At 44.0% G+C, this 14,021-nt stretch overlaps 1 protein-coding gene across 4 annotated transcripts in view; it reads right to left on the bottom strand.

Moving 5' to 3' along the window:
- The window catches only part of LOC101803486 (glypican-5), a 414,617-nt gene that overhangs the window by 68,121 nt on the left and 332,475 nt on the right, over positions 1-14,021 (bottom strand). The gene's annotated exons all lie outside the window — the stretch shown is intronic.

The raw sequence follows: 14,021 nt of genomic DNA, 5'->3' as shown, positions 1-14,021 counted from the left end.
GGGCTTTTAGTGCTCTACTTGTGTCCAAATAACAAGACATATATCATTTTCTAATATTGTACTGCATATACTCCTTCTGCTATTATTTAGAAGCATTAGGGCTGTTAACCTGTAAATGGCAGCTGCAGGGCCAGGCAATAAAAGTGCACTTAGAGCTATTTTAGCTCCACATGTAAGTAATTCAAGCTTTTAAATTATTAGAAAATGCACTAATTGTGACAAAACTGAGAGGTTTTTTTCACAGTTCATGTAACACACTGCAAAAAAGAGATGCTATTTCTCCAATCTGCCCCATGCACCCCCTTGCACTGAGAATCTCTTCTGGTTAGGGGGTCACTCCGCAGCAAAACAGACTGGACAGAGGCCCTCACATGATCACAGGGACAGTAAAAAAGGGCAGCTTATTCACCACTCTTTACATATAGCAATCACAGCATGTAGACTCCTTTGCGACAATGCAACTCTTTCTACAAGGGGAATCATCTTCAGGTTAAATAATCAGAAGCACACCAAAGTGCACCATAATGTATAATTTCAGCTACCAGACCTAAGTTAGTAAGACCAAATGCTTTCTTAGCTGATAATTGGATTGCTTTGGTACAAAGAGATAAACAAGGAAAATCCTGGTGGTGACTGTAGAGGTATAATCTCTCCCTACCAACCCCCTTGCCAGCATTCAAAACTCAAGCACTCGTAGAAGGAGCTGAGGTTTTGCCTGTGGTCAAAGCACTGGAGTCCTCTTCCAAAATGTGTCAGCCTCAAAATCACACTTATGCAACAGAGATTTTCTCTCTGCACTTTCTACCAGCACTACATACAGTGATTTCCAACCCAACCGAAAATGTCTTCAGCTTGCTGATAATTTAATTTCAAATGGCACCATGATGTGATCAGAAGTATTCCCTGTCCCGAATTAATAGTAGATGCATCTTAAAAACAAACAAAGAGCAATTCTTTAAGTAATTGCTCATTGATAGGATTGAAAATGGTTCTGGCACTAAAAACACAGCCCATCTGGCTATGGAGCAGATTGCTGAGCCCACACTATTAAAAAGTTTCTTGACCATTACAAAAGCTTTTTTTTTTTTAACGCAATGCAGTACAGTTATTTATCCCAAAAGGGTAGCATCAATTTAACAGAAAAACTGGCTAGAGATCCAGCATCTTTCTCAGTCACAGGGGCCTAGGCATCCCCCTCCACACTGGAAACCACAAGCCTCCTGGCAGCTGCAGGGTTTTGGACATCACAGATGTTACAAACTGCTCTTGTGCTTCTGGGAAGGCAAATCCAGCACTCAAGCTGCAGTCAGCTCCCCCTAGCCTCTTTTTAAGGGGCCTGATGGCCAGGCACCACATTTTGGAAACTCTGGCTTGGATTATACAGGCACCTTATTGCGGCATTTCTTTTACACTGTTACTTGTGATGTCCATCCTAACTGGAAGGAGAAACACCACCAGCTTTGGTTGAAGCTCTGATAACCAGCCCATTCTACAGGGCTACTCTGGAGGTTTTGCATTTAGGAAGTCAAAAGAGCAAGACCAACAGTGTTGCCAACTACTCTGATTTGTGCTGTGTGTTCAGTCTTTTCCCCTTCAGGCTTTCTGACATTAAATGTATTTCTTCTGAATCAGCACAGTTGTCTGTCTAGTCTTTGGCTAGATGTGCAGGCTGCAGACCGAGCCAGGGACACATCACTAATCTGTTTGCTCTCAGTGACTGTGATGGCCAATCTGAGCTTGCAGAGGCAAGGAAAAAGCATCCTTGTTCACTGGCAGTGATAAGGAAACAGGTTCCGATTAGCTGCACGTTCAAGCCTTGGCCACCGCATCCATCACACAGTCACTTACATTCCTGAGGTGACACAATCCCCAGGAAAAAAAAGACTCTGCAGCGTAAATCAAGCAGGAGGGCAAATGTACTCTAGAAGGAAGCAAAAGAACTCATAACATTTCACAGATGCTTAAAATAAACTGAAGCCTCAGAATAGCAACAAATATGAGCAGCTTCAAAAGACTTTGAAAAGAGGAATTAAAACCTATTCCCAAATACCAATTAGTACATCTGTTGTTACAAGACCTTTTGTACAGTACCAGCCTTAGAGAAGTCTAGCTTTATTGATACAGTATCTTCCCGAAACACTCATGTTTATTCATAGTTTAAAAAGTAATGATTTTATCAGCTACGTTTCTAGATTGAGCTTTTACTGATGTTTAAAATCAGCATATCTTTTGGAATTGGCTTCACAGAGTTGGTCTGAGTGAATAAAAACCAACAAAAATGACAGCTCTATACAGCACGATTACATTCATTATCTGTATCTCTCTGATGTCAATTATTGTAATTAAAAAAGAAAAAAGAAAAAAAAAAACAAACCTGCCTTCAGATGCCAGAAGTTATCCACTATCTGGAAAACAGACCATGTATTACAGTTTTAGCCCTACAACTTTAGAGAAGCTGCTCCATGCTAGAGAAACTCCATGGTAGAAGATTTATTCCACAGGCTGTTTTCATAAACTGCTCCTAAAGCCTAAAACCAAGGAACACGTTTCTTCCTGTTAGCAATCGGTAAACCTAATTAAGGAACAGAAATATTGCAAATGAACACACTTAATTTTAAAGCAAACACTAAACATATGCAAACGAGTATTGCACCGAACAAGTGGCTGGACATCCTTTTTCTCTGTTCAGATCTCATGAGCTCTGCAAGAGAAACAGCTAGCAAGTCCCAGAAGGGAAACAAATCCTTGCCATCTGGGCATTACAAGCCCCTGCAGCTTCTTCTCCCCACTTCCCTAGAGAGCCAGTATTTTACAGAGGCCTGTACACAAACAGTTCTGCTCTTGATAAGATATCTTCAGCAGAAAAAAAAACACAAAAAAAAAACAAAAACACACACACAAAAAAACATGGCATGGGCTAGCGTAGTGTGTCCAGAAAGGAAACGACAGAAGTCCTCTCTGAAGGAAGTGAACCTCCCGTTCACTGAGAGCCTTGTCAAGCGTGAATTGGCTGAAGATGTTCCTCCTGTACCCATTCCTCCCAACAGAAATGGGGAAAGAGTCCTCCCTTCATGCAGCCCAAGGGGAGGCATTGCCTTGGGGCACAGCTCAGCCCTCAGCACAGCCAAAGTGACTGGTGGCTGCTCCAAAAGCTGTGTAATTACATGCAGTGCCACATGTGGGGCTCACGGCAATGCCAAAACTTAGACCACAGCCTGTTTAAACATGTTTAAGAGGAAATCATTAAAAAAAAATCAACAACAACTAAAACAATGACTGATAGGAAAAAGATGGGCTATGTATAATATAATTGAAGGGTGTATATAAAGGGAACAGTGATTTGTTTAGTCTGTTCTTTAAAGGACCCTTAAATAAAATAACATTGCTTACAGCACACCAAGCCAAAGATAAGATTATTTTAGGTTTATTTTGTGCTGTGGTTTTTGTTTTTAAACCACTGCAGAAAAAGAACAAATCAGTGTTTGTTAATTTTAGCTTTTTGACAAAAAGCAGAATAAATTTGCAATGTGAGACTGAAAATGGACTGGGAAGGGCCTAAAGAGAAGAGCACCTGAAGGGATGGAGCTTCAGGAAACACTTGCCTGTGCCAGGAAAGGGGAAAACCCAACGGCTGCGAGTCCTGGCAAACCACACAGCTCCCGGGCCCTGCCCTGCACTCGCACTTGGGCTGGGGCTGGCCCTCCGCACAGGCACCTGGTGAGCAGGGCTTGCTCACGGGCAAAGTCAACTATGGAAGAGAGAAGCTGCACGTACCGATCTGAGCCATGCTGCTGTTGGCGGTGGGAGAGGGAGGAGATCTGCCTTTCCACAGCCCTCTGGAGGGAACTCCCGAGCATGAGCAGAGGGTACCGTGGCAGATTTCAGTGTCTGCAATTGCCTGTGTTGGCCATGTGCTTCACCTTGAGCTGTCATGGTCTGTGCGTTTGGCTGTGGAATCTGAATCTGCTGTTGGGATGGCTTCCAGAGTCGCTTTGGGCATGTTGCAGAATGTCTGTTAATCAGTTTCTTGCTCTAATAAAATGAGGGTTATGGTATTTTCTCACTGAATTATAGCCTGAAAAACCTTTTGTGATTTATTTTACATACCTGATTTGAACAGCACAGTGATCTCTTAACTTGAAAGTGCTTCAGAGCACACAAATGGGCTATCTGGTCTTCTACTTCCAGCCTATTAGCAATATAAAGACCTCAAATGATGCAGAATAAAGACTGCTAATTCCTGTAGCTAGCAGGGGCATGGCCAGGCTGTTAATTGGCAACAATCAAGTTATAGTTTCTAATGTGACATTCAGTGGAAGAGCCTATCTTAAATGAACATAATGCAGCAGATGACTTCTTTCACTCTAACTTCTGACCGTTACCAGAAGCACCGTGAAGGGAAAAGCACTGCAAGGAATCGAGTGCTTGATTTAGTGTCACCAGGCCAGAGAAAGAGTGGTGTGTGCTGACACCTCTTCGCGGCCAATTTATGTCTTGAAAGCTCAGAGCGATAGCTACTCCATGCAAGTGCAGATGCCTAGAAGGGATGCTGCTGGCTTTGCTCCATTCATTTTGCCTGGCAGCCTGAAATTTCCTGTCAGCTCTAGACAGGTCATTTCAAAGGTGTCAGAGTCTGTGAAGGGGATCAGTACCTGCAGAGCCACATATTTCAGACTATCCAGCATGTTTTCCTACGTCCAGATCTAAACAGAAAGCATTTATGATAGATTCTCTGCCTTGAAGCTCAGAGTAAAACTTCTAAAGAAAAAGGAAAACCTAAAATCTATAGAAGAAATTAAGCCACTGCCTTTTTTTTTTTCCCACGTCTCCAGAGAGAAACCATCAGTCACACATTACAAACTAGATTCGAACTCCTGACGTGAAGCTGCCACACAAAGTGCCAAACAAGATTATGTAAGCTGCAGAAGGGAGAACACAAAGCAGTTGTTCTCCCCCCTAAAACTTCACAACAATGTAGTCATATGCCAAATATATATCTTAAATTACAAGGTCTGGACCAGATTTGTTTTTGGTTGTACAAGCCCTGCCAATTTGCTTCACTCAAAAGCTTGACCTAAAACATGTATTTCCACTGAAGTTTACTTTGTGGAATTCAAAGTACCACTTTGTAGTGGGCTTACATGGCAAGGTTTTGGTAGCAGGGGGCCATAGGAGTGGCTTCTGTGAGAAGAATCTAGAAGATGCCCCATGTTAGGTGGCCCCGCTGCTGGCCAGAGCCAAGCCAATAAGCAATGTTGTTTGCACCTCTGTGAGAGAAGATTTAAGACGGGAAAAAAAAAAAAAGTGTCTACACAGCAGCTGGGAGAGCAAAAGGAGTGAGAAACAGCCTTGCAGGTGCCAAGATCAGTGAAGAAGGAGGGGGAGAGGTTCTCCAGGCACGCAGCAGAAGTCCCCTGCGGCCTGTGGTGAGGACCATGGTGCAGCAGGCTGTCCCCCTGCAGCCCATGGAGTACCACAGTGGAGCAGGGGTCCATGCTGCAGCCTGTGGAGGAGACTACGGTGGAGCAGGTGGACCTGCACTGACAGAGGCTGTGGCCTGTGGAGGACCTCTGCTGGAGCAGATTGTGGGCCAGACCTGTAGCCCATGCAAGAGCAGGGGATGTAGGGGGAGCTGCTGCCCGGGGGGGACCCAGGTTGGAGCAGTTTGTTCCTGAGGGATGGACCCCGTGGTACGGACCCATATCTGCAGCAGTTCTGGAAGAGCTGCTGGCTGTGGGAAGCCCACGCAGGATCAGTTCATCAAGGACTGCATCCTGTGGGAAGGACCCCACAGCACAGGGGACGAGAGTGACTGGGAAAGAGCTGTGGAGAAGAAGTGCTACAGACTGACCGTAACCCCCACTCACCTGTTCCCCTGCACTGCTAGGCGGGGAGAAGGTGGAAGGGGGTGAATGGGGGGAAGGTGCTTTTGTTTTTTTTCACCCTTTGTTTCTTACTTCTCTAGCTTGTTAGTAATAGGCAATAAATCTTACTACCTTCCTATGCTGAGTCTGTTTTGCCCGTCAGGGTAATTCTTGAGTGATCTCCCCGTCCTTATCTCAACCCTTGAGGCATTTGCATTGTACTTTCTCCCCCTTCCCCTTTGAGGAGGGGGACTGAGAGAGCAGTTGTGGTGGAGCTCAGCCACCCACCTGAGTAAAACCACTGCACACTTACATACTCATACAGTACTGGAAACACCACGCTGCTGTGTTGCTCCTTCGCATTTCCAGAGCATTTAACACCATGAATGCTGTGCAGAAGGCAGATGGCAGGCTAGGTCCCAGCCCCTGGGCTGATTTCCATGGAGAAGGTTCCCCTCTGCCTGAAGCTCCACAAGACTGAGGCACATGTTTAAATTCCTGGTTCACCTTCCCAGCTTTGTTTCAGCCCTCCTTACTGACCGAACTCTAAAATGTGCACAGCTGGTCATTCTGCTCTCTTTATCACCTTTCCTCCAGCGTTACTCTTCCCTTGCTAAAGCTCCAGTGATGGGCAGCATGCAGTGGGCAGCCAAGGGTCTGGAGACCTGGCTGCATAGCCAGTCCTGGCAGTGGGAGGTATAAACCCCATGCTCTGACCCCTTTTGGCTCCTCATCACTTCAGCTTGGCTTGCCTGCAAGGCAGGGCTGGCCTCCTGGGTGACCCTGCAGTTCCTTGCCTTACTGGACCCTAGCACAGTTGCATCTCCTGGACAGAATGGCAACACAGCTCTTGAAGAACTGGGAAGAGTTCATACAGTCAACATCTGGCAGCAGTTGCCAAAACAAACACAACATAGAGATATTTGTAAAAGGGCCGAGGAACAATATGGATAATGTGGCATAATACTATAAACAAAGAAGCATACTAATCAAGGAACAATAAAGCTTTTAATTATATTTTAGAGAAACTCACTTAAAACCAATGCAAAACAATTCAAGCAGAATGGCTGGCCTAATTCCCACTGACTGTCTCTTCCAGTTCTCCAGCTGTAAAATTAGGAAAACAAGTCTTGGGGGCATAATGAAGAAAAACAGATGAAAGGCTAAAGAGCTCCAATCCAGCTGTAATGGATACCACGCAAGTAGGTGGGCTGGAGAAGACTATCCAAGGAATACAAAGTTGTGTTTGTCTGGAAGGAAATACCACAAAGATCAGGAGAAGACTTTCAAAACTGGCCATCAGGCACACAAGTGCAGATTTACTAGTGAAGTCAAAAGCACTTCCGCTCACTCTCAACTTTACTCCTCAGTTATGGCCATCTTCTGTGATATACTTAGCACTACACCAGTCCTTCCTTTCAGCTGGGCTGTGCCCGGCCTGGCACACTGAATCTTTGGCAGCCCATGAACAAGGAGCACACCTACACTGCCTATGCACATATGAGGCCATGATCAGGGCACTCGCTAGACACTGCGAGAACTGCCCTGCTGAGGTGGTCCTTAAGGGAAGCACAACAGATTAAAGGGCAGTGCTGGTGCCTTCAAAAAACAAACAAATAAAAAAACTGTTCAAGGTAGGCTTTCAACTCAAAACTCAGGATAACTCCAGCTATAAAACATTAGCAGAGTCAAAGCTGTAACTGCATGTTTAGATGCTACCAAAATGAAGCTCTCTGTGTGAGCAAAACAGACTTTTCCCCCTGGTTCTCCATTTCCTAGTGGTTTTGCCTACTTCTACTAAAGAGACCTCAAGAATCTCTCTTCCACAAAGCTCTTAATAATACACCGTATTTCCTGATCATTGAAATACTGGAGAAGTGGGATTTCTTTTCAGACTAGGGTCAAATTTCTTCTGCTTCCCTGTATCCATCACAGTCTCCCCCTCCTTGCCCTTGACCCCCAAGATTTCCCACTCTTGTCAAGAGTAAATGTATTTTGGTTACTCCTGGTTGCTGCCGTTCTATTTTACCATTTTTCTCAAGCCTGCTGTACTCCATTCCTGTCATCACTGAACAGAAACAGCCTTCTTAAGAGAACAAAAACATTTTGCTTTTAAGGCCATTATGCTTTATCACACTAAGTGTATTTAAACCATAAACTACATAATTCACAGCAATTTGGTTACAAGGGAGAAGAAGGAAATCGCATTACTGACAGATTCCTAGGCTTACTTCTTTTATATCCGTTTTGCGGAAAACAGGGCCTTTTCCATACAAGAGCGTTGGTTTTTTGTTTGTTTGTTTGTTGTTGTTATATTTCAGGAGAAGAAAGCTGGTTGTTGCTGTGGGGGAAGGCGACGGAAATGTGCTTTTTTGTACTACAAACAGGAGGACTGTGCCAGCTCTCTAGGAATTATGAAATAAATCCATTAGTTCCAGTGATGGACTCTACACTACGCCAACTCCAGATACTGCTTTTTAAGAGAGGCTCAAGAGGCGCACTTCATAAGCTGATGGAGAGCCCAGGAGGGAATTCCACAGCAGCCCCCAGAAGGAGCACGTGGGCTTGGAGAGCAGGGGGAAGGCGAGCACAGAGCATCAGGGAGAGGCAAAGTAACATGTCAGCTTCAGGGTCAAATGAGGAAAGCCAAAGCATTCAACAAGTGGCCCTGCCCCAGTGGCTCCAACCACGTCTGAGGGCCCAGGCAGGAGCTGGAAGGGGGTTGCAGGGCCCACAGCCAGGGCAGGTGGGATGGGTCCTAGGCCAGGCCGCACAGAGCACTTACTAAGGGCTGCTGGTGCCTGCGGGGTCCCAACAAGCAGCTGTCCTACTGAGAGCAGCTGTAGAATTCATGTGAAAGGATTGTAGGAATCCTTTCCACACTGCAGGGGCTCACAGACAGCCAGAGTCACACAGAAGACTGGCAGCACCAAGGGATAGGAGCTCACTCTGGATCTGACTGGAGAAAAAGACCACCCCAAGTGAATGTCAGAAATAAGCAGAACATCTGCAAACAACGGAGAAGAGGATGGGTCAGTACATTCTGGCAATCAAGGACTGTATGAGATACCAAAGTCCACCTGAGGCTCGATAAATATAGGAACACACATGGCAAAAACGTTCTGCAGCTGTGTATGTAAAAAGAGAACAGTGAAACAGAAGAGGAGCTGCGATACTGCTGACAGGGATGAAAAATAAAAGATAATCTAGATCACAACTAAATAAATGTGTCACTTCAGTTTTAAATCAGGATGAAAGTATTGGAGATGGGAGAAAATTTAAGAGCACTACTGGGAATGAGGATAGGGAAACGAAGACATCTCAGGTAAGAGCAGAACTCCAAGAGTCCCAAGGCACTAGGGCTGTGTGAAAATTAATCTTCAGGGGAAAACTCTAAAAACCCAGAAAAGTGCAGGAGAACATCAAGTAGCGAGGACTCTGACAACTCCATCAGATGGATCTTGATAAAACAAAAGCAGGAAATACTAAACATGGTACCTGTGCTTAGGAGTGAGACTGAAGGGGAGACAGGCAGCTGAAGGCCATCAGCTGCCTTCAGGGGTGCTTGCAGGGTTGGGGCCTGTTTTGCAGCTGTGAAAGTCAGATGAGGAAGTGAACGGAAAATGCTTCTGAAGTTAACACAGAAATATCAAAGGCAGATCCTTCCTTTGATGATAAAAAGATCTATTCTAACTGGATCTAGAAACCAACATTTGGTATGATGCCAAATTTGGTATTACTAATCAAGATAGAAAAAAAAGGACATGCATACAGAAATTTAAAAAGGGGTAAAGGTAGGTTGAAAGGTGGGGAAAAATAGGTAACACAGTAGGGGAGTCTCAGTATTATTTTTCATTAAAAAATCTGGACTCTGAACCTAGCACTTAATGACCTGGAGGCAGAAGACACTGCCAGTACAGCGAAGCTTCAGAACCTCAGACTAGATGATCTCAAAAAGAGGATTCAAAGGAAATAAAATACCAAGTTTTAATAAAATAAGAAATGCATGGATGAATTTCTGCTATGAGGTGGAGGGGTCATCAGCTCCAAGTACCACCTACAAAAAAAGACTGGATAAATGAGATGGTAACAGAACAAGAGAGTTAATACAGGAACGAAAAGCTCATCTTACAGAAGACAGCTTACATAACGTGCCATAAAGTTTGTATGGAAAAGGGGTGAGACTTTCTTCATGCAAAGGGCAAGAGACAAGGACAAGGTGGTGGTGGGGGGGGAACACTATGAAAAGACCAGTGCTGGAACAAGATGACTGGCAAAGCCAGCTGAGAACAGATTTTGGAAAAACTGGGAAAAGGTGAGTCAAAGTCCCAGTACTGTACAGTGAGATTTTCAGGGTGAGGTAAACAGTGGAGATTCTCCTCTTTTAAGGCCTCCACAGCAGTTATGAATCCCCCAAACAAAAGGTTAAATGGCAATTTATATTTAGAAAGCTACAAAAAGATCTTACAGACTCATAAGTAATAAGGTATTTGAATTATAGGCCAGTGACACTGTAAATAACCTAAGTTACGTACAAAACCTCTCACGAGAGTGGGGTTCCTGGTTCTGGTCTTTGCTCCAAGAAGCACTCTGCCACAGGCAGGATAACCACTGTCACACCCCACTGTATGCAGACCAGGTTGCTTTGGGGTGTATTTAGGTTTTTCCTTGTACAACATAACTTGGGAGCAATATAGTGCAAAAATAAACATGGGGTTACGGGGTGACTCTGGAATTGAACTTGCTCTGTCAATGACCAATGCTGGACTTTCTAACAACACAACGTTAGAAAATATTGTTGCCCATATAAAATGCAGAAGGATGCTCTAATGCTGGGACAGAAGATAAGCTCCATGGAGAGAAGCTGAATTAATTTCATTGTACTGCACAGAAAACTACACAAGGGATACTATTATACAAAAGAATTATTCCTTATCTAATTTGTGCACACCCGAAGGATTGTGTCCAGTGCCTGCAGACAACACGTCTAGGTATAACATTAACACACTATCCAAGACGCACACCTTATACCATGCTGAAATGGAGTACATTTTCACTGGGGCCATAATTCCACTGGAGAATCCACTTTTATAGAGAAATCAATTTTTCACTTTCATAGCCATGTTTAAGTATTGTGATAGCCTTTATGATAGCTTTCTCAATATTAAAAATACAACATCAAATACGACAGAGCAATAAAGATGACACTTGACACTTATGAATATGATGGTAAAGGAAGCAGGGAGGTCTGTTGTGTTTTTTTGTGTGTTTTTTTTTTGTTTTGTTTTTTGTTTTTTTAAGACGAACTGATACACTGCAGCTCATTTCATGGGGCTGACTACCTGGCAGTGCTGCTTTTCTCTTTGCATTTTTTTTTTCTCTTTCATAGGCTTACCAGTGCTGATTTTGTTCTTGGTTGCTGTCGGGTGTCTTAGAGAAGGGAGAAGAAAAGCAAGGAGGTGCAGGATGATTCCTGTTATTGCATCTGGCACTCTAGGGACAGTTTGGCAACTCCTTTTAATTAAACAAGTGTTACTTTTTAAAGTTTGAGAAATCTGAGCTGGTAATTTGCAGCTGGGAAAGCAAACAGAAATCAGTTCAGGTGATAAGCACATGTCGAAGACGGGTGAAAGGAGGAAATGAAATAGAATCCCACATGAATGCAAACATGCAAAATGGCCGGGGTGTGTGCGCATGTGTGAGCACACATGCACACAGTGACAGGCCAGCGAGGGCAAGGGCTGCAGATCCATGAGGATCTGTAAAATGCACTCCTCAGAAAGCTGTTTGGTTAAGAGGCAGAGGAACAGGTGATTTGGAGGCATGACCCCATTTCTCATAGGACATCACCCGATACCACAACACGCTGAGCAGCAGACCTGGGATTTGCCTCACAGCTGGCAGCACCCAAGCCTGCTCCCTCGGAACAGAACACCTCTCTCCTTCAAACCAGACAAGTGGCAGGAAAATCCATCCCTGATGCACAACAGCTTTGTCCTAATCACTCCCTGGTGCCCATGCCCCACACTTGGCCGTGGTGGGTTTCGCTGCCACTGGTACCAGCAGGGTATGAGATGGGGGAGCTGGCACCAAATGCTGGAGGGTGAGGGATTTTCCTTCCACTGCACACCTCCAGGATTCACAAACTGGAATCTTTCAAACTGAGGGAGAGGATGGTGTCTGGAGGATGTTGCAAAGATATTTCTGATTGGCAATGAAGGCTTGCAGAGAATTAGCAGGGAATTAGGCTCAAATAGAGTTACTGCGACCGAATGTGGTCCTACGTGTGATCTGGTTGCAGCACTTCCAGGAAGCGGTGCCTGATGAGCACGGAGGTCAGCCCAGCCAGGGAACACGGGGCTGTGCATGGCCAGCAAAGAGGCAGCGGGTGCTGCCTGCAGAGCTGCTGCCAAGGGAGATCTGACCAGCCAGGAGCAGCGCTCCCATGGGGATGCACAACAGCATGGCCCAGCCTCACTGCAGGAGCGGTACTGGGACACCAGATGTCTTATTGCTGTCCCGAGCCCCAGTGGAACACATTCTTTTCTACCTATAAAAATGCCAATATCTAAATCACGAGGCACTGAGCTTCTGAGACACAGCCAGAAAACCAGTAGTTAACTTTTATCCCCATAAGCAATACTGAGGGAATGTTAATAAAGAACAGAGAGCAACAGCCTGAAGTTTCACAGCTAAAATAAGAGCCTTTCCTTCTGCAGCATTCCTCTGCCCTCCCCTTGCCCATTCCTCTGCAGCGATCGCTGTCCCACTGCCTGCAGCCAGCTCTCCCGAGGAGGATCTGCCTTGCAGAGCACCTGCTCCGGCACCGCACCGATGGGAGGCTTCTGACATCTGAACACACACCGGGATCGCAGAAGTGCCCAAGAATTGCAGGGAAAACTTAGGGACTTTCAATAACAAATAGATTCTTGGACTCTAGACATTGTGAGAAGAGATCATTGTACTAAAATTTTTGTGAGAAAAAAATAATATATATATATATTAAAAACAAACAAACAAACAAACAACAAACTCAAGCTCTTTATCCCCTAAAAATTAAGAAAATTAAAACTATGCTGATATTTATTCCCATAGCACAAAAAAGAGCATATAGAATGAGAAAATACACTGAATTTTAAACATTTCTAAGCAGTTAAACCATCTTAAATTGAGGCTGTTCACATATTATCGTCTTCAAAAATGGATTTTTTTTTTTTATATTTCACTAAATCTGACTGTTTCATTTCTCAGTCAGAATTGCTAATCGGGAAGATGTGATAGAATCTGCTAAATCTCAAGAGTGCTAAGATATGAAGGGCCTTTAGCAGTGGTAACAGGTAATTAAGTTTGTTATGATTTTCTATATATTCTGCAGCAGAAAATCTGATTGTTCTTTTGGCAAGGGGCCATGTCTGCTTGCCTTCAAAGATGGCCTGTTCTAAATTTTCAAAGAAATATTATTTAAAGTTGGAGATAATTTTATTTTAATATAGCGCATAATACCAATGTGTGTTCTTCATTACATGTACCAATTAATTTTTTTGCTAATGTACTACTGTACTCAAAACTTGTGTGATATTTTAATACATACTCAAAGGAAAGATGAAAACACTGACAGCAGGTACGTAGTTGAAGTTAACCGAGATGACAGGTCCTGGGGAGCTGCATTAACATCTTGGCATGCTAATAGTCTGCAATTTTTGACAGACTGTAGTAAAGGGAAGATTTGGATTTGTAAAAGAAGCAAACTTAGCAGATATTTTTCTTTTTATTAGTATTTCTCACAACTATCCATGAGAAATGATGAGAAGCAATGTCTGTGGGAGTTCTCCACAGATTTCTTATTAGTTGCCAGGTGAAGGAGCGTGTTATTTTGTGTTCTGGGGCTCCACTCTTACCCAGTGCTGGAGAAAATGTAAACCCTTTATAATACTGTTTGGGGACAGTTCAACACTGAATCAGACCTACCCTGTGGATCTAAAAATGCCTTTGGTGTTTAATACCCCTAGCTTCTGTAAGGAGCTCCTCTGAAACTCTTATTAGTCAGCTCAAAGATGATGTATTTAATTAAACAGAAATATAACCACACCATCCCCCCCCAATAGCCTGGATAGTTTCAAGCACTATTCAAAATAAAGCCATCCTCAGTACAATTAA

This window comes from Anas platyrhynchos, chromosome 9 (genome assembly GCF_047663525.1).
Source record: "Anas platyrhynchos isolate ZD024472 breed Pekin duck chromosome 9, IASCAAS_PekinDuck_T2T, whole genome shotgun sequence".
Classification (NCBI taxonomy): Eukaryota; Metazoa; Chordata; class Aves; order Anseriformes; family Anatidae; genus Anas; species Anas platyrhynchos.
Note: the sequence above shows the minus strand (reverse complement) of the source record. Positions and strands in the feature narration are given on the sequence as shown.